The 20,366-nt window shown below is 34.7% G+C and overlaps 1 protein-coding gene across 4 annotated transcripts in view; it reads right to left on the bottom strand.

Moving 5' to 3' along the window:
* GRIK2 (glutamate ionotropic receptor kainate type subunit 2) overlaps positions 1 to 20,366 on the bottom strand; it is a 420,597-nt gene that overhangs the window by 317,794 nt on the left and 82,437 nt on the right. Inside the window, exon 1 of one of the 4 annotated variants that reach the window (XM_074581041.1) lies at positions 17,321 to 17,420. The exons of the other annotated variants lie outside the window; for them this stretch is intronic. The gene's annotated coding sequence lies outside the window, so the exon portion shown is untranslated. Of the gene's footprint in view, positions 1 to 17,320; positions 17,421 to 20,366 lie in introns of those variants that run through there. 4 annotated transcript variants of the gene reach the window in all.

A 20,366-nucleotide genomic window follows, 5' to 3' on the forward strand; every position in this document is an offset into this window, starting at 1 on the left:
GGTGACAGACAGTTTAAAATCAGTTCCCTAGCTCCAGTTACCTCATGCAGAGAGAGAGAGAGAATGTAAAACTTTCAAAGCAAGTGCTTGATTTACAAATAAATCTATAGATGTAGATCTTAAAATATTATAAAAATAAACTCATTGCTAATTGCCTGCCAACTTGATAAAAATCTGCCTGGGTTTTCAGTGATCCTGGTCACCCAAAGCTACTTTGCAATCCTGCTAGCTGGGGCTTTTTTTCAGCAATAGTAATCACATGTGGGCAAGAACGGGATTATGCCTACAACTTGAAATAAATTTTTATGTTCATGTGATACAAGCAGGAAGAGATATGCCTCTAATTGAGAAGTCCTGCATTGCTACAATGCTGACATAGTCTGGGTTTAAGCCTATTTCATGAATGTTGCTCATTTCTATGCAAGATTTATAGATACCAAGAGTAAACACATCATCTATGGTATTTTCTTCCTTCGCTTTTAACACAGACTTTAGTGTTGTATTTTGTTACTTCAATGCCATTTCTATTTTACCATGTTGCGACATTAACTATTTTCTCTCAGCAAAAATCTACATCATTTCTTTAACAGAGAAAATGCAGGTTATTACACCACAAGAGTGAAAGCTTTTCAGATTCAGTCATGAGCAATATGCTAATGATGTTGTACAGAGCTCAGTGAAATAATGTCAACACTATCTGCAATCTGCACAGCAAAAATGAAATGTCATCCAATTCCACCAAATGGCAAATGGTTTTACTGTTCAAGGAGAAGCTTTATAAATCTGTTAGTTCAGACAAGATGACATAAAATAGGAAATCAGGGGCTTGGGAAGGGGAGAAAAGAAAAGAAAAATCAATAGAGCTACTACTTTAACATTTCCACTATGGTAAATTGTAGGATTTTGTAGGTGCAATTTTTTCAGTAGTAAACTTGATTAACCTAATGGGTGCAAAGATAGAAGAATCAATACAGTTTTAATGTTTAGAGAAAACTATTCTAAAAAACCTAATTGTTTAGTCTTTGCATAAATACAACCTACTCACATGCAAAATAAGTCCAGCAAGCATCTTTAAGGTCATGAGCCTTTTCCATAAAATCCATCTTTTATATTTAACAGCAGTAGGAAGTATAAGCTGGACAGACTTATCTCTCATCCAGTCTACTTAGTGTAGGAGTTGCATAGATTTGCCTCCTATAGCACAACAATAATCATGACTGAGCTGTTTGGATAGAAAAGCAGCGTTTACACACACAAGTGAATTCTCTCTCCTTAACAGATATTGCTCTAAAAATTACATAGACGAGCATCTGGTATGGTGACTCTCACCAGTTACTGCAGCATCATTCACATTAATTGCAACTATTACTAGGAAGTGTAGACAATTTCCTTCAAAATCCCTAATAGGGTTCAAAAACATCAGATTTTTAAGATAAGTCAGCCTCATTTGACGGTTTAGGTAAGATGACAGAAATAATCAATTATTACACAAAACAGAATACATGTTATTAGATAACATTCTTAATATTAATTTGTAGTAATACACATTAGTTAGCTAAGCTGGCAAACATAGCTCAGGCTATAATTTCCAATAGGCAGAAGAACCATTTTTCACTGCTCTACATACATTCTGTGACTTATGCAGTTCTGAAAATCTCGCCTAATAATGTCACAATTGATAAAATGTATAAATTTTTTCATTTTTAAAGAAATTGAGCCATTTTGTGGAACTGACAGAAAAGATTTTCTGAAAACATTCAATAGCATTTTCCTTATTCAACCAAGTTGCTTAAAGCAAAGAAAACCAGTCTGTAGTGTAAGAGATCTGTTATTTTAGTGTTTTGTTTTAGTGTTATTGCATCCTGAGAGAATGAATAAGCACAAACTCTACATGTTATGACCTTGCCAGTTTACCTCCTGGCAAAAATGAAGCGGCTTGTCTTTGCAGTGTTTCCACAGTGCTGTTGGATGGCTCACACGTTTTTCTATCTGAAGGTGGGAAAACGTGTCCCTATTCAGCAGTTGAAATAAGGTCTCAGTGAGAAGAGTCTCTTCTTTATAATTGACTTAAGGTCAATTTATAAATATGAGCGACAGTTTGCCATAAAATACAATGGAGTGGGTGGGATGAATCCTTACCATAGAGCACAACTGTCCCAGTACAGCTGCAGCTAAACCACTACCTTCCTTAACATATTTTCTGCCACTCAACTGCTATGAATTAACTCAGAGCCATACTCATTTATACCAGCTGGGAAACTGACTCCACTTTCTCCAGTGAGAGGTTGTCCCTCTTCCACCAGGCATTCCTTCAAAAGGAGGGAGAATCTGGTTCACCTTATTCTTTAGTTGCCCAAGCCTAAAGTGTAGATTGCCAGAAATTCTAATTTGTCTGCTGATTCTGGAGGTACTTGCTTTTCAAGAATAAAGCTTTTTTTAACCCCTGAGTACTTTTGAGCTTGCCGGCTTGCCTTACACCTCTGGACTGTAAGGTTTCATGTAAAACATTTCATAAAGGACATGAGCAGCCGTTCTCAAAGAACACCTTAAACCATTTGCCAAAGGATGTGGATTAGTACTTGAATTTTTAACCAGTAACTTAATATTGTGCAAGAGATGTAGAGTTCAGTCCGCCTTCCATCAGTAAAGACTGTAATTCTCATTTCCTTAATGTCAGCAGAGTGTCTTTATTACTAAGGGACAGGCTTTATTAAGATTAGGTCCCTGGTACTTAGTAACTAAAATACTTGATATTTCCTGCACCTGTCACCACTGTTCTTCTGCCTCTTTTCTGATATAAATAATGATTGCCCCTCCATATATACTAGATTTTCTACACCATAGACTTGTTATAAAATTATCCCTGGGCATTGAAACTTATGCACCTATTTCAGAACAGTGAATTCTTGTTATCAGCAGGCATCTGAAAATTATGCACTATAATGGTCAGTACTGTGATGTTTCAATACTTTTAAACTTAGGTCCTTTTATAGATCTATCCCTGAATCCATTAATAGATACCACACAGAGCTCTGAATTCACAGGGTTAAAGCTTAAGATAGGAAAAAACAACTGACCAAAATCCCCCATTTCCCCAAGAATCCCAAAATACTCAGCGGGGAGGAAAAGAACAGAAAAACCACAACAGATGCAAAGAAACTGAGGTGCTATGGAAAGTTAGAAGACAAGTACAGCACTCATTGGCTATTCAGAAAGCAATGATTAATCATCTATTTCAAAGTGAGCAGGGGTTCTGCTTAGTGCTAATATATTTCCCAAGATCACCATCCAGACTTTCACAGTCATTGAGTAAATAGCAGCAGATGTTGAGCTGTAAGACCACATCATTCAGCTAAGATTAGATATTTAATAAAAACAGACATACTTGACAGAATCTTGTCCTTAGTTTACTAAAGCTATACCAAAAGGGTAGGAGAAAGCTGTTCTTAGAAGCACACTGTACGTTGCCTCTTCAAACCTAAAAAACAATGTTTCCTTCTGTGACTACTATTGCAATCAGTATGTGTCAGATAGACCCAACACCTCATCTACAAGTAGAAATTTTATCCAATAATGCCTAAGATTGAGTAAGTCCTTGAGAGCCACATTCTGTTAGTGTTCGTATAGACATTGTTTAAGAAGTAGAAAAGAGTAAATATTTGTAGAGGGTGGTCAGAGAACTTTTGCTTATTCATCTTTTCATACCCTTTTTATTATTTCTTTGCATGTAGTAATTGTAAAAACATTGTTAGCCCTTTCTTGACTTTTTGTGAATTGTGAGTCTGCAGTCAAATGAAGTGTGGAAGCTGAGTGACTATAGTTTGTCTTGGACTAGAACGTGGACATGGAGTGACATGAAATCAGTCCTACTTCCAAACAAAAGATGAGAAAATCTGTTTCATTCCTCATCAGTAAAACTGTTTTTCTCCTTTTTGATTCACATTCTGAGATCTTTAATGCAGGAGATATTGTTCAGAATGTAAAATTCTGAATGATTTTACGAAGGGGCCCCAAGTCCACCTTGGGTCAATACAGCTCAACAGTGCAAATAAGCATGCTTAACTAGATAGAAAAATTAATTAAAAGTAAATCAGGAAAAAATAGGACAGAATAAATGTATTTCTGTGTGTCCTGGCGAAACTTAGATTAGAGATATAGACTAATTCCTCTGGGATTCCAGTTTAAAGTGTTCCATAGTCACTAGCCCTAAGAAAACACAAAATCCGTGACCTTAGTGTGCACTTTAATTCAAGAACATAAGCAATACTGGTAGATGGGCAAAAGGAAACTGCACAGCTGCCAGAACAACAAATACATGAAATGGAGACAAACAAATGTTGTTGCCTTTTATAGCTTGAGCTATACAGAGGAACCAAGCAATTTTTCTTAATGAATAGACTTCAGAGAGAGAAAGCAGCATACAAGGGGAATTAGGATAAAACATTTGTGAAAAATCCTAAACTTAAAAAGTAAGATTTCAGTGCACTTCAGAAATTTATTTAGAGTTTAAGCAAAACCTAAAGTACAACAGACTGAACTTAGCTGATAAATATTATTTCTATACATCAGAAAGTCCAAGCTAAACTCTAAAGAGTTTAGCTCCTTAAAGAAGGAATCTCTAAACCATTAATAACTGAATTCAAAGGATGTAAAATTAGATCACAGGCAAAGGAAAAATCTAGCATATGATTCATATCCACAACCATCTGCATTATTTCTGAATGTTTATTCCATTACATCTCCACTATATGTTTTTGTCACAGTGTAAGACTAGATAGGAGTTATTTAAAAGTTATTAGTCAGATTCAACACTTGCACCACTATTTCAACAGCATTTACTTTGCTAAATTATTCTGTTAGAATATTTAGTGACTGTCAGATTTTCTACAAAATGAAAGATATATCTATCAGTCAACAAATCCCCATAAGCAATTAGAGAAGCAATTAATGAATATTAGATCTTAGAGAACAAAACAATTGCCTACACAAAAGTGTGTAAGAAAGGAACTATTTATTTTTAACATTTCTCAAAATGTCATCCAAAAAACAGACAAAATTGTTTTTGTGACTGTACCTCATCTGTAATGTATTGTCTAGGATTGTTGAAGTTAGTCTTATATCCATCGAATGGAATTACTACATTATTGTGAAATATTTCAACTTTTTAATCACATACAAAACACAAGTAGTTCAAGAGGTTTCTCAATTTTTGTAGCTTCAGCAAAAAATGTACTCGTTTTGACAGAAGGACTGTTGTACTCTTCTATAATCAGCACAAATGACTTATAAACCTACAGCTACTTAAATCAAAATTCTCTTTTGTTACTGTTATTTGGTGATATTTATTAATTATTTTATCTCAAAATTATATTTCAATATTTAATAGGTCATTTACAACTAAATTTTTAAAGATATTTTAAACTAGGTCTTTTTTATAAGAGTGTGGGCAAATTATGATTTTCCCATGAAAGTACCTAATTTTCCAGATGAAATGGAAAAAAAGGATATCTAAATGATATCTTTTTTACCAGTGATTTTATATATATTAAACGTTTGAGCAATATACTTTTTCTGTTTCATACCATTAATTGTTTTCACTACTTTAAAAAGGTGTTTAATACATTTTTGTACTGGAAAAGTAGAAAGAGAAAAGATTAATAAGTAAAGCCAGGAGATTTTGATACTCACAGCACAAGAAAACGTCAATGAAAAAGTGTCATTGAGAAGCACAGATCTTTGATCCTCTCAAAGATTCCAGTTACAGCTGATATTTTGTTCTGTTTTCCATAAAGTACAATAATTTCTGTCAAAGAAACCTCAAAGTATTTGTGAAATGGTAACAAAAAATGGTATTTTCCAAACGAACTTGTGACGCCACTCGGTTCTGTCTTTCTATGACCTTGTTTTCAAAACGTTTAGTACTTTCATTCTGGAATAAGGACAGTCTTTGGAAATTGAGATATGTAAAATTAGTAATCATTTTTTAACACTTTAGGTGTCATTTAAAAACATGCACATATTTTGACTCTTTAAACACCTGGGTTTTTTTATTATTTCCATTCATTTCTCCCCTAATGGAGGAAATGCAATAGGCAAGGAGAGTATTTTGGTGAAGTATTTACTGTTATTACAATGGTTACTTTGGTAATAAAGACTCAAGCAGCTTAGCTTTCAATTATCAACCTTGCTTTTTAGAATAGGTCATCATTTCAACAGAGAATCCAGGTACTAAAAAAAAGCAAATCCACATAAAAATAGGCTGCTGCTTCTGCTTTGCTGCTTCACTGATGGGGAACATGTGGCATATGAGAGTTTTAATTAGTTAGGCAATTAGTTATGAAGCTTTATTCTGAAAATGATAAACACTGAAGAATCAGATGCAAGAAAGAAGGACAAAAATTAATATGTTCATGGTTTTGTATGATTCACTAGAGATGTACATAGTGTGGACATGTAGGATTTTATTTTTTTTCTACTTTAAGAAGGTTGTGTGGATTTTGTGCCAATTTGAATAATGTAAAACAAATCCCAGTAAGTGACAAACTAAAAGCATCAGTCAAGTACTTGAATTCCTAGGCCAAATTTTCATCACTTCTGTGACCTGTGTCATGGGATCTCCACTTTTTATTGTGGTTGGAAAGTGATACTCAGTCAAGAATCATGTAATCTATGTTTTATCTGAATGATTACTCAAAAATCAGACATTTTACTAAACTAGTGAAAGCAGACCTCATTGACCCATGAATTTTAAGGACTTACTTGTACATTCCTGTATTGTGAAAATACATATATTTTAAGAGCTGATTTTGAAAACTTTGCATCAGCTGTACAGCAATTTTGCAATTTTTGTTTTCAGTTGTAAGAACAAATAGGGGCTGATTTACTATCTGGTTGAAGCCAATGGGGAGAAAATGTCTGATCTTCAGCAAATATTATTTTTAATCTTGCAGTAAGCATGCTGTTTAGGGCCACAGGATTAGGTGTTATTCTCAGAGACTAACATTCATATCAGGAGTTTAAACACTGTGTTCCTCCAGGAACAAGAAAAACGTTCTCTAAAGGATTATTCAGAACAGAATTCTTTGGCCCAAAGGAGGAACCTATCCTTTGTTCCCTTTGTGGACCAAAAAAAAAAAAAAACAAAACAAAAAAAAAAAACAACAAACCATAGGAAGTTTAGCCTCAGCATCAGTTCCGGGAAGTAAAACATAGCAGAAAATATTATTATGATTAGATGTCTACCTTTGGTTGTTTACACACGTATCTCTCAGCTTAATTGTAGATATCTGTGCGATAAAGTCTGCTCAGGTTTTTTTATATAATTTTTTTCCTTCATTGCTTCTGATACATATCCTTTTTGTCAAAGCCTTTATTTAAAATTAATATAGAAAAGGAAAAAACACTTTTTTAAAAAACTATCCATTTAAACAAACATTAATACAACTACAAATAAGTTTTAATTCAAATCAACTACCTACAGAAATGTAAGACATTGCTCACAAGAACAATTTTATTTAGACTACCATGTACAAAATATGATTATACAATAAAGAATATCTATATCAATTATTATATATTTCACTGGCCACTATGCATAAAAAATTTAAAGCCATATGGCATAAGCCTGTTCAAATCCAAGAAAAGGAAAAGGTACCAGTAATTGTTTTCTTTTATTTTGTACAACAATTATTTGCTTGGGAACAGTTCTTTCATTGTTATTATGAGAGAACATTAATAGACAGAAACCTAGCAATGGTGATGAAGGCCTCAAAAGAATAAGAGAGTCAAGTGTATAATTTAACAAATGATAATACAGTAGAACTGATGCCCCACAAGTGCATATCAAATTCTATGTTGATATAATTAGTTTTTGTTAAAAATACTCTCGATGACTGTAATTACAGTTAGTATCATGCTTCACAATGTACACAAATTCAGAGATAACAATTTTTACACATACAAGCTTTCAATATTTCTCAGATGTTAATTGTATGTCCTTTTTACCTATAACCACTTCAAATCTGTTACCTTTTATACACCAAATAGCCTAATGGGGTTTAGTGTTTTTGGGGCCTATGTCACTACTACAATCTAAATATTAATTCTGTCTTTTATTTTATGATGTATCATACCAACAGTAAAGCACATATTTGTATAAACTCAGTGCTGGTAAGTTTTAGTTTCATTTTTACTTGCCTCATTCAAAGCAAAGACTGCTTCCCCACCAAGATGAAAGCATGAAAGTCCCTTTTTGCCCTTTTCATGACAGAGGTAAATCTTATTTTACTTTTTTATTTCTGTCATCCTGAAAGAGAATTATTCTGTCCCTGAAGAGATTATACTGTACAATCTGAAAAAAAAAAAACATTTCTACCAATGTTCTTAATAAAATTGATATATTTGATTGTCAGTTATTCATTTTGGTGATGAAAAATTATCAAAAGTTTTGTCCTACACTGGCTTGCAGTTAGGCTTCAAGTCACCCTATAGGTAAAAAAATATACGGATGCTTCTGTGTTTCAAGATTTAAATATGAACTTAGTTCTTTATATCAAACAGCATGTTGTAGAGTTTACCAATGTATTTTTTTGTTGCAAGTGGAAATAAAACGATTGGACACAAGAAAGCTGAAAGACAAAAAGTGCATGTTTCTAAGACAGCACAGACCACTCTTATCAGCATTTCTACTATCCACAGCAAATCAGCTTTCCGGAGTACTTTTATGACATACATAAATTTTACATTATTGCTGTCAGGTGTAGGTACAGAAGGAATGGGCAACAAATTTTAGCCCTTTTATTAGGCACAGAGGAGATGCTAGTAGGTAAATTTTGCATCCAACCAGAGTATCTTAGCTTAAAATTAACATACTTGAGGGGTGGATTGTTTTGGCAGGGGTTGTTGTTGCATTTTGGGAGAAGGGGTTATTTAAGTAGTCTCTGCTCTGCTTTTCAGATAGACCCAAATTTACAGGTTCTGTTCGTAACACGGTTTTAATACAGTATGATTTTGAGTACTTTCACTCAAAAAGTGTGTATTTATGGGTTACTGCAATGTGGAAACAAAATACGCTATCTCATCAGTTCAATGTAAATAACATGATGGAAAGTCTGATCAGTGTTTGTTGTATTTGAATTGGAAAGTTTATCACTTTGAGCCACCACTGAACTGCTATTACAGAAATCCAATATACAGTGATCTTTACAAGATGAAATAATCTCCAAACATAATTTCCACGTTCAGCTGAACATGTTTTCACAACCTTGAATACCTCTGTGAACCAGCTATCAGTACTTAAGTTCTACTGGTTACTTGGAAATAAGAGAAGTCTTGAGAAGTAGCACAATGAATTTTGGTTAGGAGATAGGAGGCATGGCAAATTAAAAGAAATCTATTCATGCACTTTCAAGTAAAGTTTAAGTGAAAAAAGGAGATACATGAAAGAATGAGGTCAACAGGTTGAGAAAGAAAAGCGTGCATAAAAGTAGGCATTAGAGCTGCAACTGAATAAGGAAAGAACGAGGCTATGTTTATAAAGTTTCAGTGTAAAGTGTGATCCAATACCTGTGATCATTTTGATTCAAACAGTAACAAACGCTATGCCATACACAATAATTTCCACAAAGTAACAAGTATTTAGGAACTACGGATCCATGGAAATGCTTAAATATCACCTGTAGTGGTTGCCTGATTAGAGATGTTTCTAGCAGTCAAAGTGGAGCTAAAACAATAGCTGTCTTCAAATATGCACATCCACCATAGATATAATGAAATAATGATTTTAAACCAAAAACTGAAGAGACAGGTATAACTGCAAGCTCTTGCAGAGGTGCTTAAGCTAGTTTTAGATTAATTTTCATTCCATTAGCACGGTACTCATGATGCTCAGAGAACTCCCTAGAAACCTAGATGACTGGTTTGCACCGATACTTGCATCCAACTTTACAAGCTTAAAGTTGTTGTCACTGTTTTGACGGTGCTTACACATGGCATGACAGCAGCTTAGAAGAAAACAAGGCAAAATGTCATGGCATCTATTAGATATGGAGCTCTCTCTTCACCAAATTAGAACTTAATTGTAAATAAAAATACTACTGATATCCACTAAGAAAAATAATTGTTCTTTGGGGCTTTTGCCTGTCAAAGCAACAAGCCAGGAAAGTCAATAAAACATTTTCAGATGAGAGTTTTTGTTTGTGATTTTTGCACCGATTTTCCCATCGTAATCAAAGAGCTTCTGGAAAACAGAAGCCATTTCTCTCAGGTAATTCAACAGGTGCTTATTCACAACCAAGTCACATAAAATAGGTTCATCTTGCAACTGAAGGGCACTGTCACTTTCATTGCATGTCAACAAACATCTGAACACTCCCCCCCTCCAAGTTAAACATGTATTTTAGAGCTGTATAGAAATTAACAGTAATTTTCTTTATAAAAATACCATTATTGAATGTTGTTACTGGAGCAAAACATAAAAAAAATCAAAAATGGCAACATAAGAATTAAATTTTCTTTGAAGATGTCAATAAACTCAATTTTTCTAATAAAATACGTCAAGCTACATCCATTCAGAAGAACATTTTATTTTATTTCTACATTTATGAAAATTAAGTACAACTTTTAAATTGTATATAAAGAAATCCTATTAAAATTTATGTCTGAAAACAATAACACTATTTCAAACAGAAGATTGAAATAATCCTTTGAGAAAGTAAAACAAGCAAAATTTCAAGTAATGCGTAACAGTAAAGATTTTGACATGTCCCTGAATTTGCTCAATTAAGACTAAAACAGATTGCACAATTTAATTTTCCTCACTGTTAAATTTTTAAAAAAAAAAAAACACACCAAAAAGATTTTAGAATGTAAGGGTCTTTTGTTCATTTTGTGGTTTTTGAGCACCTGTGCCATTTGAGAAGGTAATTCATTAATTTCTGAAACAATGCTAAAAAATAAGGTCTTTTCAAACATTGTCATGAAACAGGTCAATTAAGAACTGCAAGCTTATCAGTTTATGACATTCACATCCATGCTAATCTTTATAAATTTTATAATTGCAAAGCCTCAAAAACCAAACTAACCCTCAGAACACTACATGATTTTGTTCCTATCTTCATTTCATAAAAATAGAGAAAGAGTATACAGGAGAAGGAGCAAGAAACTATATATACACTAATCCAAAATTACTGTTCAGCTGAATTCTATTCAAGTCACACACAATCTCTTTTTGTAGATTCATCCAAAGATTGAAACTGATCTTGCCAAAATTTTAGTTCCATTGCAAACATTCTCTTTTCTTATACAGGAACTCGAAAAACCACAAAATTCATGTCTAATCTTCAACAATTATGTAAGATCTAATCAGCAATCTTTCTTTTTCCTTACCGCCTCTACATACCACCATGCATTTTGTAAAGAACAGGTATCCGTAGCCACATCTATGTAGAAGCAAGTGTTTTCAGGCTACATAACCGAAAACGTTTCCAGAGGAACAGTATCAAACAGCAGTTAGTTCCATCAACATGGCAATTGGTTAATAGACTGACAGCCAGTGAAAACACTCAAGAAAGTCTTCAAAACTGCCATTTGCAACAATCACATGTTGAGCAAAGGTGAATTTTACTGCCCTAACCAAGATTTTGACCTAGATCTGCCACAGATAACACTTTGCATTCATATAGCACCTGTCACTTTTCATCCCTAAGGATTTCAGAGCACTTTTCAATAAGGCAGTACTGCTGGAGTGAGGAATCAGGAAGACATTTTAAGATGTTTTCTCCAAGAGGAACCTTTGACACTAACCAGACCATTTTATTTTCAAAACTACTGAATAGAGTTGGAAAAAGATACCCTCCAAGGAAAATTCTAAAAATAAAACAGCCACAGAAGTCCAATAAATCCATAATAACTCATTCTAATAGTTAGCCTGTAGCCCCGTAAAGTATTGCAATAAGAACTCTGTATTTAATATGAGGATGTTTGTTTTTTAAAGGCTAATATTTTAAAATCCTATTTTATTTCTAACAAAAGGTATAAAAGCATAGCTGTGATCAGTTCATCTTTTACCTATAAGTAAAAACTATGCTTTTCAGAGCTACACGCTTGGAATAATGTGGGTCTTTATAAACTATCTTTGAATTACATAGGTTAGATTGCAGTGGTCTCATCCACATATCAGTACACATACATGTGCCATGTCTATGGATGCTGCTAAACTTTGTGCACTCCAGCTTTGGCTGTGTGGTTCTTCCGAGGTAAAGTACATAACAGACTTTGCACTCATTTGGGAGATGAAGTCCATGGTAACCCAAGTACAGGTTGAAAATGCTCCCCTGTCCTTCCACACCACTGAAAACATGCTTCATCCGCATTTCTCAATAGACAAGGCATCTTCCAATGTTTTTTATGCCACAGGAACTTGAAGTACTCCCACCATAACTTGCCTAGCACTTGGTCTGTCACAGAGCTATACAGCAAGCATTCCCTTTTACAATAATAACTTCCTTACGAGAGGCAAATGGTGGTGAAGTGCGAGCAAGAAGCTTAGCATATGGGCTATGTACCTTCCACCTTGATCTGCAGTGGTCAGGTGCACCAGTATCTCACGGTGTTTGTCCCTCCAAAATGCCTTCATGGAGCCAGACAACCCTGTATTTATCCCAAAACCCACAACTCCTAGACAACTGTGGACTCATTTAAAACATGCCCATGACAAGGGTTATTTTTCCTCATTGGAGACAGATTACAGGATAGACCTAGTGTCAACAGTGCTCACCAGCATCAAGAAAGCAAGCACAGGTCAACCAACCACTTCTCAAAACACAACTCATCCAAAATAGTTGCTTTCCAACACTTAAGCTCTTGGGTCCGAAAGGCTGGGTTTTTGTCTGGGGTTGCTTCAGAAAGGCTGTTTCTCAGACACAGCTACGCAGAGTGCAATGGAAACCTTCCCTAGACTCATTAATAATTACATCCAACGTAGCTGATCCTAGAGCTATTCTTAGGTTCAAAGAACCTACCTCCACAGAGCATGAGAACTCTTTTGCATGTTCCTGTTAACGCTTCTGTTTGCATGCTTGTCTTCCTCATGCAGGAGACAAGCACAGACTACAGACGTGGACACATGCAAAAATTTCCTATGCTGACTGCCTCAAATAATTTTTATTTTTTTTTGGTGGGCAATGGGTCTATTTTACTAAAATGGCAGTGAGTTCAGTCCAGGAAAAGCAGGGCAGGTTTTCTGAGCCATACTTCAAAATATCTGAAGAGGAATCCCATGCAGAAGAGTCACAATTAGGTGATTTGAGGCAGGTCATGCAGAACGTGCTGCGTTGCCTTATGCAATGTAAGTTAACAGGTTCCAATGTTCTGGATAAACACACCACGGTGAAAGATTATCCCCATCTGCCCAGTGGACAGCACTGGTTTGGTCTTTATAGCTGTTGAAGTTGTATCATATTCAGAAAAAGTTAGGATAATCCTTAACATGCTACTTCAAAAATAATGTCAACTGCAATAATGCCCTAAAGCCTCATCCTAGTCAGGATGACAACTTCTTTGCCTGTATGAATATATGCACAGAATATAAATTTATTCACAACACCTTCCCCTATGTGGAACTGTGCTGAAGTGAGTGATTAGAATAGAACTGACTGAAAAAAATGAGACAGTCGGGCAACTATTGCCATTCCTGCATTGCTACTGTTAATTCTGGACAGACAGTGTTTAGCACCACTTAATATAATAATGCTTTACTTTTGAGGTTTCCTCCCACCCCCACCCCGAGGTGTTCAGCCTTTAAACTTCTGATGCAGTGAAGTTACTTTCAGTTTACACAGCTACAACTGAAGGACAGTTGTAGCCTCTAGTTATTTCTTTCACTTAGAGAGCTTTAAATCAGATCTTTTGATACAAAAAGGGTCAATAAACATGACAAATCCCAAGAACTGCCTTCCATGGAAATGAGCAGGTGTAGCAGGTGTCCATCAGCTGTCAGGAGCTGATGTTGCCTGTAGGGCAAAATCTATTCAATAGAAAAACTGTGTTTGAAATGGAATTAAAGTCCACAAGGCACTATACAATATAATCTCTAAATCATTGGTTGTACCAAAATACACTCACAAGCAGAACTAGAGCTTAAATCTCAAGCAATGTTCTTGTACCTTGATGAATGAAAACTGCTCTCTTCATTTTATTGTATTAGCTACACCTGAGATTATAGGGGGAAGGAAGTGTGCTTTGGGGTTATAATATTTTGGCAATCAGATCTGATAGTAGACTTTCAGCTTCCCTACACAGTGAGCAAGAAACTGTACAGCTTAGCAAAAAATGTGCTCTGAGCTTAATTTTAATGTTATGTTTTAGATGATAGTATTTTTTCTAAACAAATCTTTCACACAGCATATTTACTGAGATTGAATAGACATCCAGCTCAAGTGACAAAGCATAGGACAGGAATCAGTATGATGTAGTTTGCTCTCAATGGATCTGGCATGTCATTCTATGGGAAGATACCATTAGTGTCTGCTGACATTGATTTAATTAATTGCTAGTCAGGAGCCATGCCAACTGCTTGGCACAAGTTTGGGTCAGAGCCAATTGTTTGTGGGCACATGCTTAATCATCCACTTGTCAACATTTTTTTGCCTTCAGGTAGGTGCGCAGAATGTCAGCTCCTTCACAGTTTATGAATGAAGAGCTAGATGGGTGGATAAAATGGGAAAGAAAGGACTTGGTTGCCAAATTCTTTTACAGTATTTGAAAAATAATGGCTACTATAGTAATTCTCAAAAATTCATCAAGATCACAACTTCACTGGTTAGAGGATCCATAAATATACATAAATATTTTCTTTCAGTCTTTGAAGAGTGCACTACTTTTAAGGGGAATCCAGCAGTTAAAAATTTCTGCAGAGTGGCTTTGTTTCTGCCACTTATGCTACAAAAAGTTCCAAGTTTCTTTTATTTTGAACTCAGTATGCCAATTGTAGCTGGTTTCCCCTCCTACAGTGCCAGAACTTTGGCTTCTTCATCTATACTCCTCCTTCTCTACCCAACCAAAAAGATGAAAGGTGTTGCCTTTGCAAATTTTTTCACTTTTTCCTTGTTGTCACCATAACAGTCAAGTTAATCAAACGTGGGGTTTTGTTTTTTCCCCTGTTTCTCCTTATTGATTCATTTTGTCAAAGCTTTCAAGAAGGAATGTGAATAAAGAGAATTATGCTTACTAAAAACTTCAAACAATATAGGAAAGGTAGAGAGATGTAATGAGCATAAAAGCAAGAGATCCAAGCCTATTTCCATCTCTAACGAAGGAACTTAGGTACGTTCTGCCTTTATAATACACAGGGGTGTGATTAAATCTTGCAGTATGTTAACAGTGACAGTTTTCTCACTAAATATGATTAAAGAATCACTTGCAGTAGCATTTTGAAACTTTATTGTCAACATGTTTGTCTTTACAAGAAGGCATGCTTTGACCTAAACTATTATTCAATATTAAGGTTGCAGATTAGTATTCCAGAACTCTTATATTATACTAGAACATTGCTTTTAGTATGTTTGTTAAGAAAAAAGGTTGACTTAAAATGAGATTGAAGTACCTGGACCATAAGTGCCAATACTTAAACCTGGAATAACATATGCTATTGGGGCCATAGTTTACTGTAGAATTAAATAACAGAAAATATTAAATACATAGATCTTCATGGACTAGAACAAAAAAGCCATTTGTTTTACATTAACAGTAGCTGGACACCCTTAAGCAGCGCATATACAAATCTTGCCTCAAAAAAATCCAATGTGTAATCCAACAATTCTGTAACTAGACTAATTTAAAAGATCTCCAACTCCTATTAAAAAATGCATATCTGTGCACAAATGACCAGAAAAGAGCAAATTCAGATTTCAGCATGTACCTGGGACGTAACGCTGTTCTGAATGGCACAGGTTTGGGTGGTGATTAACAAGAAATCTGAGACAGATCTTGTACTACAGTCTAAGAAGCCAAAGTTGTCATTCACAGACGTTGATAGGCTAAGAGAATGAACGTGATCATTATACTTAGTATACATGTCCTGCTATGACTGAAATTACTTAGCTTGTCATCCATTATACTGGATTTAGAGGAAAAAAGTCTGGCCCGAGGAATAGTAAAGGGTAAATAAAAATAGTACTCTGAACAAAGAGGAGATATTCACCTGAAGACAGTTTTAAGACACTGTTATTTCTTTTTGACATATTACAAATCCAGATGTAAAACTTTCCATACTAAACTTTTGTTTGTTAGTATTGCAGAGGCTACTAAAATCTGAAAGCAAGGATACTTTTTAGTTCTTGATATAAAATAACTGCCTCTTTTCAACAGGAAATCAAAATTTATAACACAATTATAAGCAGACATATGATTGCAAGGGCTATTGTTACAGCCCAGCAATATGATTTTTAATAGTAGGTAATAGCATTGTACATACATCAGCTACTACTGGGTATAGCTTTCTGCGAGTAAGTGTCAAGTTAAATAGCTTTGTTCTGAAATAAGTGGCGAGTGAAATGCTCATAATTCTTCCGCTGACAGAGATAGAAATAGGGTTCCCATTCTTTTCTTGAATGCCTGGATGAATGCTGAATGGTGGCAGATAGCTTTTCATAGGTATTTATGTGCAGCAGTGACATCCAGTGAACGGGTAATTTCAACAAAGCAGTTTTCTGGTTTGGGTTTTCATAAAAAAAGATTGGTATTGGAATGAAGTAGATATGGAATTAGTGGTCTCAGAAAAGCATCTCACATTCAAATTCATATTTAGTTGATACGCTAAATATTTGGCTAACCTTGTGAAAGGCAACCATTAGCTTATTCCATAAAGATACTAATATATTTAACATTTTTCTATTTCATATGTGTTTCTAAATAATAGAGTTTATCCCAGCCCACTGGTAAGTCGCTAGATCTAACAAGTAGATTTCTTGAGTCCAATTAGTTTCCTAGTCACCTGCTTCCTAGGTCATGAGCCATTCAAAATATCTTACACTCATCAGACAATCACCAAGGGAAAAAGTCTGCCCTTGAGTAGATGGGGAATAACCTTACCTAGCTGGTTAAATGGGACAAGAGCAGTGAGATTAGATGTTGTCCCCATCTGACAAGAGATTTGAATGAGATTTGGAACTCCAAAGACAGGACTATTCAGCGCGCTATCTGTGAAGTGAGGATCTTCCCAGGAAACAAAAGTCATTAAGTTATTTGAATTAATATATATTTTTGTTCCTGCTACACTACTGCTAAATTAAGGAGAAACTTGGTTTTACAAGCCACTACTTACAGAAATAGTTTTCATTTCTGAGGGTAGTTTAACTGAAGTCAAGGTGTTTTAGTCTCCAGCTAACATGTGCATTGAAGAACAATGGAAAAGATTTCTGATCTAGAAAGAACATAAGAAAAAACTCATAACATTTTCTGTAAACATGCATTTACCTCAGCAATGAGGGGGTTTTTTGAGCCACAAGTACAAAAAATAGCACCTAATACATTCTCCACTGTAAACTACCAAAACCTGTTGCTTTTTCTGCACAAAACTATGTTAGATATGCATGTCTAATATGCCCCCTTCCAACCCAACACATTCTATTCTATTCTAAACTACAGCACACGAGGAGACACTTTTTAACTGCAATATATTTGCTGTAGTTCCTAGAGTAAGAAAATGCGCACAAACTGCCTTAGATGAGTAATCAATAGAGAGCTGTCTACTTTTGTGTAATTTTACATATTTTTCAGCTAACTCAGAGTCGAGTGCCATAACCAGCACTAACAGACAGCATACAGATGTATGTGTTACAAAACCTTGAAATTTTTACAACCACTGTATTTGTTTCCTTGATCTACTGTACTCTTATCTAATTTCTGTTTAATAAATACCAATGTATTGTTCCCTATAAGTTACTTCACAAACAAAAAACCTTTGTTTGAAATGCATAACAATGAAAGTCATTTACATAAAATGACGTGATATTTCAAACTCTTGCCAGTACAATGAAAAGCATCTTTCTTTTTCATGTAAGTTGAATAATATAACAGTAGCCATACTACTCTAAAAGACTAAAAAAAAAAAAAAAAACAAAAAACAAAAAACAAAACTTTTTCCTACTCTCCTCCGTCCCCCCCTCATTTTTACATGCATCTCTTCAGTGGGGTTCAGGTTGCCCATCAAAATTGTAGCAACATTAAAAGCAGGAAAAAATATCACAGTCTAGACATCTGGAATATATTTCATTCTAGGCTATTTAAACTCATGCTTTACAATTGAGACATATAGAATTTAAAAGACAAAAGAAAAAAAAATCCTTGTTACTGTCTCATATATGCCTGCCTTTTCTTACCCCTCATCTCCACTTTGTTAACTTTTGCTTTTTTCCCTAGCTACAGAAAGCGTTTGCTTGTTTGTTTTTTAGGAATAATATTTAGTTTGTAATCTAAGCAGAAGAGAATTAAGCATTAAGGGGAATGCAGATGTCTGAGCGTCTCACTGGAGATTCTCAGTTGTAATTTAACCAGTAGTGCCACAAGAAGTTCAAAAATCTATAATTTACCATATATTTTGGTTATCTTGGATTGTTGACCTTGTGTCTAGAATGGTATTCAGATGGAAAAGACTCCCATTGAGTAAAATGAGTTTCAGATCACAGAAAAAGGTGAGATAAATATTTGTAAAGATACTTAAAAATGCATATCTGTGTCATACTAACATTTGTACACCTTGGTGACATCAGTATGCAATTTGATCATTAGACTATATCACAATAATACAGTAAGAAGTCAGTACTTCCCTGTTGCCTTATTGCTGTTCAGCTTTCAAAATGAGGAGGCAAAAGGAATACTCAGAATGTCATCTAAAGTTTTGTTAGTATTTTATACTCTCAAAATCTTCCTTGAAAACTATTATTGAAATTATTTGGTTATCAACTCACTCATGCAAAGTGAATGGATGTAAAAAAGTTAAAAATAAATGCCATTGTATTGACAAGAAGTTTCTGAAATGTCACAGTGATTTGTGTTACGGATCTCTTTCGTATCATGAGAGAGATAGTATGTCAGCAAAAGTTGTTGATACGTAATTGTAGATTCCACCCTTCTCCCAATACTATAAAGCAGCATCAGTAATGGTGCCAAAATGAGATCCCAGATTATGGTGTTAAATAATCCTACAAGGGTTTAGGAGATTAAAAAAAAAATCTCCCAAAACAGCAGAAAAAGAAGGAAGATAGAGTAGGGAAGATTAGACTCACATTTCTGCAAAGAATGGCTAATCTAGACATTACCTGTACTAACTGAAACTTGCCTGCACAACCGCATATGAAAAAGGGTAGAGTTTAGGATACATGGAATACATAAAACCAGACTTCACACATTTTATGAAGTGTGCAGAGAGAATAATTCTAACCTTGCAGGAAGCTAGACTGGATAACTGCCTTTCTCTCATGTTGTTCAGTTCTATTCATGCCCATTAATTGAAACTTTTCCCTGAGTGGTAAGGTTTTGGTTCAAAGCTGGCTCAGGTGTATAACAGCATACCCACTAAGTAAAGATTGTTAGAATTTCCTAGTTTTAACCCACTTTCAGTATCAGAAAAAGATTCTCGTGACAAGGTTTTGCTAAAATAGCTAATCATTATACATCCAGTCTTTTTTTCCCAGCTTGCTATAGCAGTTTCTTGTTCCATCTCGTCTTAACAACTTCTCGTTACACACTAACAAAACCCAACTCATTCAAAAGCAAAATTCAGCATGCTATAATGAAGAATTCAGCTACAATCTTCAGTGTACTGTAAGACATAGTCTGCCCTAACAAAATATTAGCTCTAACTGAAATTACATAATCTAATTAAACCATCCTGAATTACCAAACAAAAAAATAAAATGGATTTTTACTACTATTGAAAAGTACAAACATCCGTTCCAGTGGTAATGTCATACAGTCATTCTACAAGTAGACTGAAAATAAAAGTTGTGGGTTGGGTTTTTTTACTCCTTTGAAACTCTTTACTAATTTGATAATCACTTTTCAGAAAAAAGAAATTTTTTTGTGGAAGAAAATTAAATCATATGAAAATTCACATTTTTAAAGACTTACCCCTATAAAAAAAGACAGAACATACTCATATCAGTCTATTTGCTACAGCAGTGAATAGATGTAAATGGAGTTGCAATTTTCAGATAGTTGGAGCTCAGAAAAATGTAACCACTTGTTCCCTTCAATGCTTGTATTTTCCCGCTTATTAAATGACAAATTGGTCTACTGAAAAAAAACCTCCAAAGACAACAATAAACATTAATTTCATTCTCCCTAAGAAAAAAATCCTAGTTCAGTAT

The sequence above is a fragment of the Larus michahellis genome, chromosome 3, assembly GCF_964199755.1.
Source record: "Larus michahellis chromosome 3, bLarMic1.1, whole genome shotgun sequence".
Lineage (NCBI taxonomy): Eukaryota > Metazoa > Chordata > Aves > Charadriiformes > Laridae > Larus > Larus michahellis.